Consider the following 13,353-nt stretch of genomic DNA (forward strand, 5'->3'; position numbering starts at 1 on the left):
ACTGTCAGAAGTTAGTGCAATTGACTTTTGTTTTCCTTTAAAAATTTTTAAATAGCTTTAAAATTTGATTGTGTGTTATGACTGTAAATTTCTCTCCCTGTGTAATAGCTGCTGTTGCTACTTAATGACTATTTTAAGTATTCATTAAGCAACAAAGAAATATGTTTTGAAATAGCAAGAATGTAGATATTATTTTCCCTTTTCCTTTTGGATAGGCTTTGCCATTTAGATGTATCCATGCATCAATCTCAAATCTATGTTATTTGCTAGGAAAAATGTGATACATTTTCATTCATTGACCATGGGCATAGAAAGGAATTTGTAAAATGCAAGAGGCTGGAATTCTAGGACTAATGGATGTCGGGTTGAATATCTTAATTTTAAGGAAAAGAATTCTAAGTCTTTGAGAGGTCAAGATAATTGATCACCTCTATTCAAGATTAGATAGTTGTTAAGGCATAAGCTGGGTTTTGGAGAAGATTTGAAGCCATTAGTCACAAAAGAAGGTTTCAGAAACAGGAAGGTCTCCAGCAAATAGCAGTAAATGTAATGTTCTTGCTACTTGAATGAGATAAGTGTAGATAAAGCTCATAGGAAAGGGGAGACTTTGAATAATTCACTTAATTAGGGGTACAAGGAAGACTGAACAGAAGCTCATATAGTGTAGGCTGGTTTCATCAAGGAGCCGCCTCCTTTTGATGGCTAGAAAACTGCCTCCAAAAACTACCTCTTACCCTACTTACTTACTGTATCAGGGAGGCTCTGAGATTGATTTTTTAGTTCTTGAAACCTGAATCTCCTGGAAGTATCCTTTACTCTTGGTAGGGTCCCTTTGAATTGATGGAGAATGTGGTTTCTCTCTCTTTTCTTGGTGTACAGTCTGGCTCTTGTTTTCTTAATTTTCAAACACTCACACACACATATGTGCATTAAGAACTGCAACCTCTTTCAACCCAGGTCAACATTCACAAATGACTTCACTTTTGCAAGGTATTAGGGACAAACATTCCACACATCCAATGTTTTTTTTTTATTGTTTTGCAATCTTCTCATAAGGAGGCAAACCTCTGCATAGTTTTTGTCTGCATCTTCCTGTCTTCCTAAGCAACACACAGGGGAGAAATTTGTTGTTAGAGTGAAACAAGTCACTTCATTTGAAACTACAAGCAATTTATGCATTGCTTTATTACAGGGTTATCTCAGTTCATTTCAAGGGTGAATTTGTCGGCTTTTTGTAAAGGAGTAAAACTGATAGAACTCTCTCCATCATCACAACAAATGTCCAATCACTAATATTTATAGTGTTCCAGGTTTGCACAGTGCGGCCTTTTATTACCTAGGAATCCATGGTGGTTCTTCTGGGGCTGCTCTTGGTACCATTCTTCAAGAAGAAATAGTCACTTTTCAGGATTTGTGTGTGTGTTGATGTCTGTGTAAAATGATCAACAGTGATGTGCAAAGCTGTGCCCCGTTGTCGTTTACTCACCCACATGAAATCCTTATAAAGCTTTTAGTTCATTTACTTCTTAATGCATTCATTTTGCAACCCTCCTTTTTCCCCCATGCCTATTGATTTGATTTGTGAACGACCTGTTTAGCCAGGACCATCAGCGTGTTATGCATCTGGGCTTTCCATTAGAGCCTGGTGGACTCAGCTGCAGGTATATAACTAAACACAAGATTCCATCTCACCTAGAATCTGTCAACAGTCAATAGCTCAGCATTAAAGTGGAGGACCCCATAAACTGCTCCCCATTCTGTGAATGATTGTTGGGAGGGCTCAGGGCAAGTACCTACAACTGTTGTTAGTTTATGATTGTAATAGTTTTTGTGTCCAGAGAATAGCATATTACAGCATTTCATCCTATCTTCAATTTCTTACATGCCTCCTGCCTTCTCCTCCCTGATATCCCTTGAGACTTAGATGGGGTGGTTTAAACATGTCATTTTAGGGCTGAGTCTACAACCTTCACTTATTCTGTGCATCTTGGGCATCCCTGAGTTTGCATTCACCACCATTTGTTGGAAGAAACTTCTCCGATTAGGGTTAGGGGCAGCTTTTTCTTATGAGTGTAAACATAGATAATTAGAAGAAAGTTTTCAGGTATGTCTGTTTAAGCATCAATCCTCTTTTAACTTCCTGGTTTGAAAATTGTTTAAAGCGTTCTTTCCCATCTTTCACCAATTGTTAACATTTTCAAATCATCTTTATTCATTGCCTATCTCACCATTGTCACAGAATATCTGACAAAACAACTTAATGGGAGCCACGTTTCCTTGGAGTCACAGTTTCAGTTATACAACCCATCATCGCATGGGAAGAATAGCAGCTGGCATGGTTCCATCATTACTGCACAGGCATGAGGCAGCATCTTCACATGTCTTGGTGAATCAGGAAGCACAGAGTTTGGGCTGGCATCAGAATCAGGCATCACCTTCAAGTACTCCCTTACCCTCCACATACCCACTCCTGCTAACTGGGTCACAGTCCCAAAGGTGGTATCATCTCTTATCATGTAGGGACCAAGTGTCTAAACACACGAAAATGCTAAAGATATTTCAAATTCAAACCGTAATACCATCTGGGAGTAATATTCAGATGTGACATCTCTCATGGCAACATCATGAAATACCTTCACATCAGTCTTAAAGTCAGAAAGATAACTCTGATGCATGTAGATCTAAGCAACAAAAATCCATAAAACTCCGCTGGTGATTCCAGGGATGTAATGAATGGGTTTGGCTTGGTTAGGATTGTCTTTTGTCTTCAGTTGTCCAATTTTTTCCACTTTGGAACAGTTTTTACCTCCATAACTATGCCATCTGATGGTAGTTAAAGCCAGGCCAGAGTGCAGATGGTATTGTAAAAGAGGGAGTGGAAGGATTGTAAGAACTGGAGGACAGTGAGTATGTAAAAAACCAATATGGATGGAATACAGGCTATTGAGGTGATATCCTTCATTAGCCATTGGTAGCTGATGGATTCTGGGAGATGGATAGTTGATTTTATTTGGCCACAGGTGGTTTGCCTATGTCCTAGTGTATGATCCAATGTCCATGCACACATGTGCATAACTGATTGAACTCAGTGGGTGTTAATAAAGAAATGACAGATTTTTGAGGAAGATGGGTTTGGGGAAGAGTCTTGAGGGAAGTTTTAGAGAGGGAGTAGCAGAGAAATATGATTAATATACATTCTGTGTTTGAAAAGGCATACTCGTACAATGGTGGCACAAATGTTATGGCAGTAACCAACTACTTTCTGATTGACTTTAAGGCTTACTCCATGAGTTGGAACCCATGCCTGAAATGATGGAAGTGGTTGAGAGCCTCATAAGACCTACACAGGTTAAAGGAATAATTTAAGCAAATAAACAACAAAATAGTATCTGTAAAACATTCACATTAAAAAATGGAACCAGCTTATACTATGCCCTATGGAAATTCTCTCTTACTCAGGACACATCTCAAAAAATCTGACTAGTATATACTTAATTTAACACCTTGTATTAATTTAGTTGAAGTGTTTTTCTTGGCTATGTTAAATTGCTGCCAATTTTTTATGTGTATATGGCAACATTTTGTAATTCCATTATGATTTATGCAGTAAGTTTGTTCAATAAATTATTTTTCAATTAGATGCTCATAATAATAAATATTATGTGCTTATATTCCAGTTTTCCAGCTGTGCAAAAGGTTCCTACTCCTGAAACATTTCTTAGTGTCTGCACATCTTCTGGGCATATCTTTGGAAATTAATCAGCTCCTACATAGTAGCTATATTTTATGGTTAGAATTTTAGGACTAGCACTGGAAATGCCATTACACCACTTAGAAGTTTGAATGTGATCCTCTTAATGGATGACTTGGAAAATATTAACCCATTTTTTTTATAAAACCGTGTGTGTGTGTGTGTGTGTGTGTGTGAACAATTGGGTTAAACTGTCTGGTCATTTAAAAGTCACCAAACATGAATTATTTTGTCAGACAGGGCAATTGAATGGATGCAAGGTAAAACCCCTCTACTTAAAGATAAATTGTTTGGTAAATATGACAGAAATCCTTTGTCCTAGGTTTTTACTTTTTAGCAAAAGCTATATCTACAACAGAATATCTACATTCCATTCAGTTTCTTTCAAAAAGGCATAAGTGGATTTAAATAGCCCAAAGTGTTGAATACCTTCAGCGAAGACAACAGAGATGATGCTGATTTAATTAGCAAAATTGTGCCCCTTTTAGGTGTCACCTCCACTTTTATTAGCCCATTGGAAATAATATACTCTCAAGGAAACCCGCTTTCCTTTTGTGCTGTGCCCTTGCCCTCTACTCAACGCTTCAGCCACCGGAGTTGTGCAGTAATCCTCTTGAATTTACTGGAGTCACTTAATTCTTTGCTCCAGTTCACTTCCCTGGGTAAAGGAGATAGCACCCCACACTACTATTCTACTATTTAGTAAATTACTGCTCTGAGAGATCCAGTGCCTCCCTAGAGCTTTAGACTTGAGAGTCTTAATGCACTTTCAAAGGGCTAACTGAATGATTTGCACACTGGCGCCTTCACGGAAGCGGAGCAAAGGAAAACTGATGACATTGATCATAAAGCATCTAGGATCGTAAAGTTATCTGTGTGACTTTATGCAGCATTGACAAACACACTCTGAACATCTTGGGTAATTTTACCTAAACAGAACATTCCGTAATAATTATCTTAGATTGTTTCAGTTCAACTACTTGTTTAGTCCAGTGCCCAGTTCTATTGATGAGCCATCTGTGTAATGAGTTCTCTATACTCCACAAGTCATGTTTATCAGAGGTAACTGTTCCCTGGTGACCACCACTGATTCTTTTCCCTTCAAACAAGTCTGTTTCAGAATTTCCATGCGGTCAGACACTTTCCTGATTTTCAAATCACCTCACCAGAAAATGAGCCTCCCACTTGTTTCTTTTTCCTTCCTTCCTTCCTTCCTTCCTTCCTTCCTTCCTTCCTTCCTTCCTTCCTTCCTTCCTTCCTTCCTTCTTCTCTCTCTCTCTCTCTCTCTCTCTCTCTCTCTCTCTCTCTCTCTCTCTTCTCTCTCTCTCTCTCTCCATCTTTCTCTCTCTCTCTCTCTCTCTGAGTTATATATTATTTGAATTTATGATAAATAAATCTTGCCTGAAGACTATAGGCAAAGCTAAAGCCACTGGTAGTCAGGCAATGGTACACACATCTTTAATCCCAATATCTGGGAGACAGAATCAGATGGATCTCTATGAGTTCAAGACCACCCTAGGCTACACAAGATCAATGCAGAAACAAATACAGGTGGTGGTAGCCTATACCTTTAATCTCAGTACTAGAGAGTCAAACAGCCTTTGTTCCAGCACTAGAAAGAATATAAAATGAGAGGAGAGAATGAGATGTAGTCTGCTTAGTCTGTGGGTCTCCCAGCTTTGGTAGGTATAAGACTTCTCTAGTGGTTTGGCTTGGCTTTTTTAGGTTTTGGGTTGAACTCCCAATATCTGACTCTGGGTTTTTATTATTTGTGCTACTCTTTTCCTGTCTGCCTTCCTTTCTTTCTTTCTTTCTTTCTTTCTTTCTTTCTTTCTTTCTTTCTTTCTTTCTTTCTCCCTTTTCTTTTTAATAAATAAAATGACTCATGAAACTACAAAACATTTTTATTTAGACTGATCTTTGTCTAAGCTGGTATCTTATCTTCTCTTGGCACTTACTTCTCTAGGTATTAAGAAATATCTTCTGGTATTCACTAAGATTTTACTCCACCCAGTATTCATTTTAAATAAAAAAACTGCACAAGCATGCTGTAGAATATTATTTTTTATATTTTTTAATTTTTAAAATATTTTTTATTGAGGTATACATTTTTCTCTGCTCTCATCCCTTCCTGTCCTCTCGCCTTCAACCCTCGGTCATGGTCCCCATGTTCCCAATTTACTCAGAAGATCATCTCTTTTTCTGCTTCCCATGTAGATTAGATTCATGTATGTCCCTCTTTTGGTCCTCATTGTTGTCTAGGTCCTCTGAGATTATGTTTTGTAGGCTGGTTTTCTTTCAGTTATATCTAAAATCCAATTATGAGTGAGTGTATATGAAATTTGTCTTTCTGGGTCTGGGTTACCTCACTCAATATGATGTTTTCTAGAGCCATACATTTGCCTGAAAATTTCAAGATGCCATTATTTTTTTCTGCTCTGTAGTACTCTATTGTGTAAATATACCATATTTTCTTTATGCATTCTTCAGTTAAGGGGCATTTAGGTTGTTTCCAGGTTCTGGATATAAAACGCAATGCTACTGTGAACATAGTTGAACAAATGTCCTTATGGTATGATTGAACATCTTTTGGGTATCTACCCAGAAGTAGTATTGTTGGGTCTTGAGGTAGGTTGTTTCCTAATTCCAAATTTATGAGACACAATAAAAGCAGTGTTAAGAAGAAAGTTCAAAGCACTAAATGCCTACATAAATAAACTGGGAAAATCCCACACTAGTGCATTACCACATTAAAAACTCTAGAACAAAAAGAAGCAAACCCACTCAGGAGAGCTAGATGGCAGGAAATAATCAAACTGAGAGCTGATATCAACAAAATAGAAACAAACAAACAAAAAAAACAATACAAAGAATCAGTGAGACGAAGATTTGGTTCTTCTAGAAAATCAACAAAATAGACAAACCTTTATCCAAGCTAATCAAAAGAAAAAGAGAGAATATCCAGAATTAACAAAATCAGAAATGAAAAGGGGGGCATAACAACAGACATGAGGGAAATCCAGAGAATTATTAGGTCATATTTTGGAAAACTGTACTCCAAAAAACTGGAAAACTTGAAGGAAATAGACAACTTTCTGGATATACATCACTTACCAAAATTAAATCAAGACCAGCCAAGCAAATTAAATATACCTATAACTGCTAGATAAATAGAAACAATCATGAAGAGTCTCCCAACAAAAAAGGCCCAGGACCAGATGGTTTCAGCATAGAATTCTAGATTTTCAAAGAAGAACTAATACCAGTATTCCTCAAATTATTGCTCACAATAAAAACAAAAGAAACATTGCCAAACTCTTTTTATGAGTCTACAATTACCCTGATACCCAACCCACATAAAGACATTACTAAGAAAGAGAATTACAGACCAATCTCACTCATGCACATTGATGTGAAAATAGTCTATAAAATACTGGCAAATTGAATCCAAGAACACATCAGAAAAATCATCCACCATGATCAAGTCAGCTTCATTCCAGAGATGCTGCAATGGTTCTACATACGAAATCTGTCAATGTAATTCACCATAAAAACAAACTGAAAAGTAAAAACCACGTGATCATCTCATCAGATGCTGAAAAAGCCTTTGACAAAATACACCATTCTTTCATGTTAAAACTCTTGGAGAGAGCAGGGATACAGGAACATACCTAAACATAATAAAGGCAATATATAGTAAGCCAACAGCCAACATCAAACTAAATGGAGAGAAACTCACAGCGATCACACTGAAATAAGGCAAACTAGGTTGTCCACTTTCTCCATATCTGTTCAATGTAGAATATTATTATAAGATGGTTTATCTTTCTTCGTACCATGAGATAATTGTTTTATGGTACAAAGATATATTACATTATTTTATGTTGCATTTGTTTTACTCTGTGAAACTGTGTTACTGTCCCTGCCTAAAATGCCTGATAGGTCTAATAAAGAGCTTAATGGCCAATAGCTAGGCAGGAAATGATATGTGGGGATGCCAGCCAAAGAGAATAAACTGAAGAGAGAAGAGAGAGGAGCAACAAAAGGAAAAGGAAAGGAGGATGTCCACCGTCAGCCACACAACCAGTCACAGAGTAAGGAAACAAAGATATATAGACTAGATAAACTTAAAAGCCTAGAGGCAAAAGGTAGATAGTAAATATTAAGAAAAGATTGCTAGAAATAAAAAGCCAAGCTACATCCAGGCATTCATGAATATGAATAAGTCTCTTATGTATTTATTTTGGATCTGGGTGGTGGGCCCCCAAAGAGTAAAAAACAAACAAAAACACAAGAGTGTAAGATTTTTCTTCTGTATATAACATTCTTACCAAGTTACTCCTAAAAATGCTTGGTTGTGTTTACTACTCTCTTGAATTGGCTATTGGTGTATGATACCAATAAGTAAAGCCAATAAACAGAGAAACATCACCAATATAGAAGATGTCAGGTGCTATGTGCCTATATAATATTGATAGGGAATTAATTTGATCTGTAGATTTCATTCCAATAATTTGATTGCTATTAAGTTAATAACATTCCCAATATTGTATTAATATGCATTATTTTATATTCCCGTTATTGTACTTTATTAGCCTTAAGTTTTTGACTAGATTAAGTTGGTATAATTAATAGAGCCCTGTGCCATTTCATCTGGTCTTATGTCATCATTACATGAATTGATAAGCATCTAGGAAATGTTGAAAACCAGAATAAGCTAGATAATTACTACTTAAATTGTGGGTATACATCTTGCTTATAGTGAATAGACAAAAAGGTGTGGATTCATTTAACTTCTGTTGCAAAATTTCCCAGATATCACCATAGTAACTAAGCTTGTAATATAGGGCATTTGAGAAGGTACCAAGGATGCTATATGCAGCAGTACTGTGGACAAGATCTACTAAATACCATTTGGGGAATGATGTTGCTATAAATTTAAAGTCTGTTACTCTAGAGATCTGCCTTTTTCTCTCGCTAATTTTAGATGGCTGACCTTGCTGGACTAGAAAGAAACATTAAGAATCAACCTATTTTGATGGACTGATTATAAAAAAGTCCCAAGTCTCCACCTTGTCATCGATCTAGAGCCTTTCCATTATGACTTTTCAGGTGGTCCCATCAAAAGGTAAGACCTTATTATTTCATTCTGTCATGAAGGTTGATTTAGTGGATATTTTGACCAATAGAATCCAGTAGACATGATGAAGTATCAGCCAAGTACTCAGTCTTAAGAGACCTTGAATGCTTTTGCTCATTGCCTTAAAATCCTGTTACTGGCATGTGTTCAGATCCGGCTAGACAAGGTCATTCTTCCATAACATGGAGATTTACTGGCTCAATGTCTTTAATTATGTTTTTAAGAAAAAATGTGTCATCTTCAAATTTTATAATGAAAATATCAAAAAAAAACTCTCATTAATGAAAGGAAAGGACAAACTAAGTACCAGTTACTGGGTAGACACTGACGAATAATTTATGGTATAATACTCAATTTTCCACTTCTCCTGTGAATGTTTGCTGTTCTCATCTTTGATTCAGTTCTGCTAAGTTCAGCAAAACACATATTGAATATGATTGCCTGCTTCATAACTTGGTTCTGAAATTGCATATGTGAATAGTTATGAAATTCATATTTAAGAATCTACAACTTGAGTTTGTGGTATAGCTGTAGAAATTGTTATCTGGCCTCAGTTTTGAATGATTTTAGGACATTTTATATATGTATCATGGGAAGGATTATATATTTATTAGAGATCCATTTATTTTAAATTAATTATGTCCTAAATTATTATTTGATTCAGAGGAATTATTCTAGAGGATAAGTATTGTCTTTGATAAATTATGAGCACTCTGGTCTTTCAGGGAAGCGCAATTACTGACAGGAAGACTATACTATGCACATTCTAATTCTTTGTCTTGCATTTATTTTCTTAAGATTGTTTAGGTATATGTATAAAACATTAACCCCAAAATTCAGTTATATACTGATTTTTATTTGTTGCAGCACATTAAATTTCATAGATATTTTGGAGCAGTGTGTGCATTCCCATAGTGCATCTGTTAATGGTGAGCAACACATAACACACTGGGGGTTTCTGTTTGGGTTGTATGTATTGTGTGGTATTGAGATTATTAAATGCTCATAATACCAAGTACACATCTAGTATGCATATTTAGGTAAATTTAGGGCAATTAAAATATAAGGGTATCATATTTGAATATGTTAAAAAGATTTGCTCTACTGTCAATTAAGATGTTTTGCTTGATTCAAAACCCTACCTGAAGAAACTAAGCTTTAGTAAGTACCAAATAGATTATCTGCTAATAAAAAAATAAGAGGATCTTACAACCATTAATTACAGTCTTAATTAGTTCACTGTGCATCAGTCACCTTCCCAGAAGTTCCCAGTCTTCATTTAAAATTACATTCCTTATAAAGTTATTATATTATTTTACTAAAAAGTCAAATTGGTTCTGCTCATCCTCTTTTCAGTAACAATAATAACAAGCAGAAGTCAGCAAAGTTGTGTTATATTTTTCTAAATATTGTTGTTCTCCCAATTTCTTGTAACACATTGTGCCTTATACAGACTTTTATACAATCTGTCTTCACTGTTTGTGAACCCCAATTCCCTCATTCATTAAGGCAGAATTAAACCTTCCTCTTTAGGTTGGTAAATAAATGGGCTTATCACTTTCACATCTATCTGGCTGTGCCGGCACAGCAGGTCTCTGACAGGAGTTTTTGTGTGTAACTTATTATTGAGGCCTCTCTAACCCTTTATCTGTGTGCACCTGTGTCCATCTTTGTTTGGTGTGCGTACCGAGCATTTCCTGTTATGAAGAGTTTCTCAGTCATTGAGGCAGATCTGTATTCTACAATTTAAGAACAATTTTTTCTCCTCGTTTATATATCAAGACATATCAAAGTTCTTTTGTGATTAAAAATTCCAAATACTAGATTGTGTCTACTTTAAGGTCATTAAATTATTTTCTTCAAATTTACCCTCCCATTAAGTACATAGTATTTGTTCAGTAAGCACTTTGACAATTAATGAATAACTGATGACATTTGAGAATTATTTAAAATAAATATTCCTCTACTGGTATTATAATTCGGATATTTCTTTTTTACTTCTTTTATTTCTATTTGTATTCAGAATTTTCAAGTCTCTTACCCATTGCTGTCTTGTAAAAAAATACATACTCATAAAATAATTTCAAAATTCTGCATCTTGCTTCTTTCTAATAGGTCAAATAGATAAGCAAGTAAGAAACCATACTTCTATCAGAAATCACTTTACTTACAGTTCACAAGTTCAAAATAAAACGTTAGATGCATTTCATCTCAACAAGTTATAAGTAATTTATGATTATTTTGCAATTTTGAGATTTTTTCTCTATTTTTGAGAATTTTATATATGTATACTGTGAAGCATAATCATATCATCTTCCTTGTCCCCCTCCAGCTTTCTCCATATTACCTCAACACACAAACTTCATATCCAAATTCAGTAAGTCCAATTAGCAATACTCATATGTTCAGGAGGGTTCTAATCACCCAGTGGAGCATGGGAAACCTATCAGAGGCCTCATCTCCTCAAAAGAAGGATTCTCCCTCCTGCAGAAACCAATATCCAATAGTTCATCAGTGTGGAAATTTGGCTGGCTTGATGTTCTTCAAGTCTTGTGTAGGTAGCAACTGTGCGGGGCATTCGTGTATATGATAACCAATGTCAACTTCAGAAGATATCATCTCACAATACTCTTCCATCCTCTGGGCCTTACATTCTTTTTTGTTGGTCCATCAATGTATCTCTTTATTTTAATTAAAAGTAATTAGAAGATAATGACATCACTCCCTTCTCTCCAACACCTCCCATGTCCCTCATCTTATTCCCTCTCAAATTGATTACCTCTTTTGTAAATGGAGACTGTGCACTGGTTTCCCAACTACCCAGTTCTGAACGATCACACAGAAACTTTATTACAACACTGTTTGGTCAATAGCTTAAGCATAGTTCTAACTAGCTCTTCCTTCTTAAATTAACCCATTTCTATTAATCTGTGTGTCACCGTGAGGTTGTGGCCTACCAGTAGTTATAGCACCTTTCTCCCTTAGCAGCTACTTGGCATCTCTCTGACTCTGCCTTCTCTCTCTCTCTCTCTCTCTCTCTCTCTCTCTCTCTCTCTCTCTCTCTCTCTCTCTGTATTAGCATCCCTTGATTACATTAGCACGATTACAGAGGCAGACACAAAATAATTTCTTGTGGAGCAGGACTCAGATGTCATCAGAAAGTGACAGTTAGTTGTATCACAGAGTTGTGTTGTTATTGTTCCAGTAGGTACATCTAGCCTGGCATATCACTATTGCAATATGCAAGTTCCAGGTCTGGGTAAGACCATTGATTTCAATATAAATATCACAAATTGAATGGCTGGACAGAAAGCAGCAAGAGGATGGAGTCACACTCAAGAGCTGAGAACCATTCTGGCAGCTTTGGCTAATTTGTTAATATTCAATGTCTTTAATCACATAGCGACTGGTATGAAGAGTTTTGGAAACCTGGTTAAATTTTATTCACACCAATATATAATGTGTGGAGTTATGGATAAATTCAACGTTTAACCTTTGTATTGGATAAGTGTATTTTTATTTCTAATGGAATTCTGTAAGAAAGTGCTTTAAGGTGCCACGAGACCTCTGGATACTCAAACAGCTTCAGATTCAAATTAACTTAGAAATTGATTTCCACTTCAAGCAGTGTTTCACTAAATAGCAGAAGTATAGATTGGACCGTTTCTTTGAGAACGAATCTTCAAATTGATAGTCCTAACTTTCATCCCGGAGCAGCATTTGCGTCCCCGCTGTTTATGCACGGATGGTTCTGGGACACCTAATAGAGTGGCAGATGTGAACACACATATCTCTAAGATAATTTCTTCTCCAGGCAGTGCAAATAACAAAGCCATCTCTGACTCCACTGCCTTCATCATTTGAAAATGGGGCGAACTCCAAAAAAGACAGCAGCTTTTCACTGTATGCCACCCACCCAAGCGAAAACCAGAAAAAAATTTAAAAATGAACTGTGTATTCATCTCTTTGAATCATGCTGGTGGATTTCCTATGTACAGTAAGTGCTCACTTGGTTTTCATAAATAATGCCCATCACAGGTTAGCAGGGAAGCATTCAAAGTCTTATGCCTCATCTATTCTTTATAGTGTCCTACTCAGTCAGTCAGTCTATCTATCTATCTATCTATCTATCTATCTATCTATCTATCTATCTATCTATCTATCTATCTATCTATCTATCTATCTATCTATCTATCTATGTATCTATCTATCATCTATGTATCTATCTATCATCTATCTACCTATTTATTATCTATCTATCTACCTATTTATCTATCTATTTATCTATCCAGTTACCTATCATCTATCTATCTATCCAGTTACCTATCATCTATCTATCTATCTATCTATCTATCTATCTATCTATCTATCCAGTTACCTATCATCTATCTATCTATCTATCTATCCAGTTACCTATCATCTATCTATCTATCTATCTATCTATCTATCTATCTATCCAGTT

Source organism: Microtus pennsylvanicus, chromosome 7, assembly GCF_037038515.1.
Source record: "Microtus pennsylvanicus isolate mMicPen1 chromosome 7, mMicPen1.hap1, whole genome shotgun sequence".
In the NCBI taxonomy this organism is placed as follows: Eukaryota; Metazoa; Chordata; class Mammalia; order Rodentia; family Cricetidae; genus Microtus; species Microtus pennsylvanicus.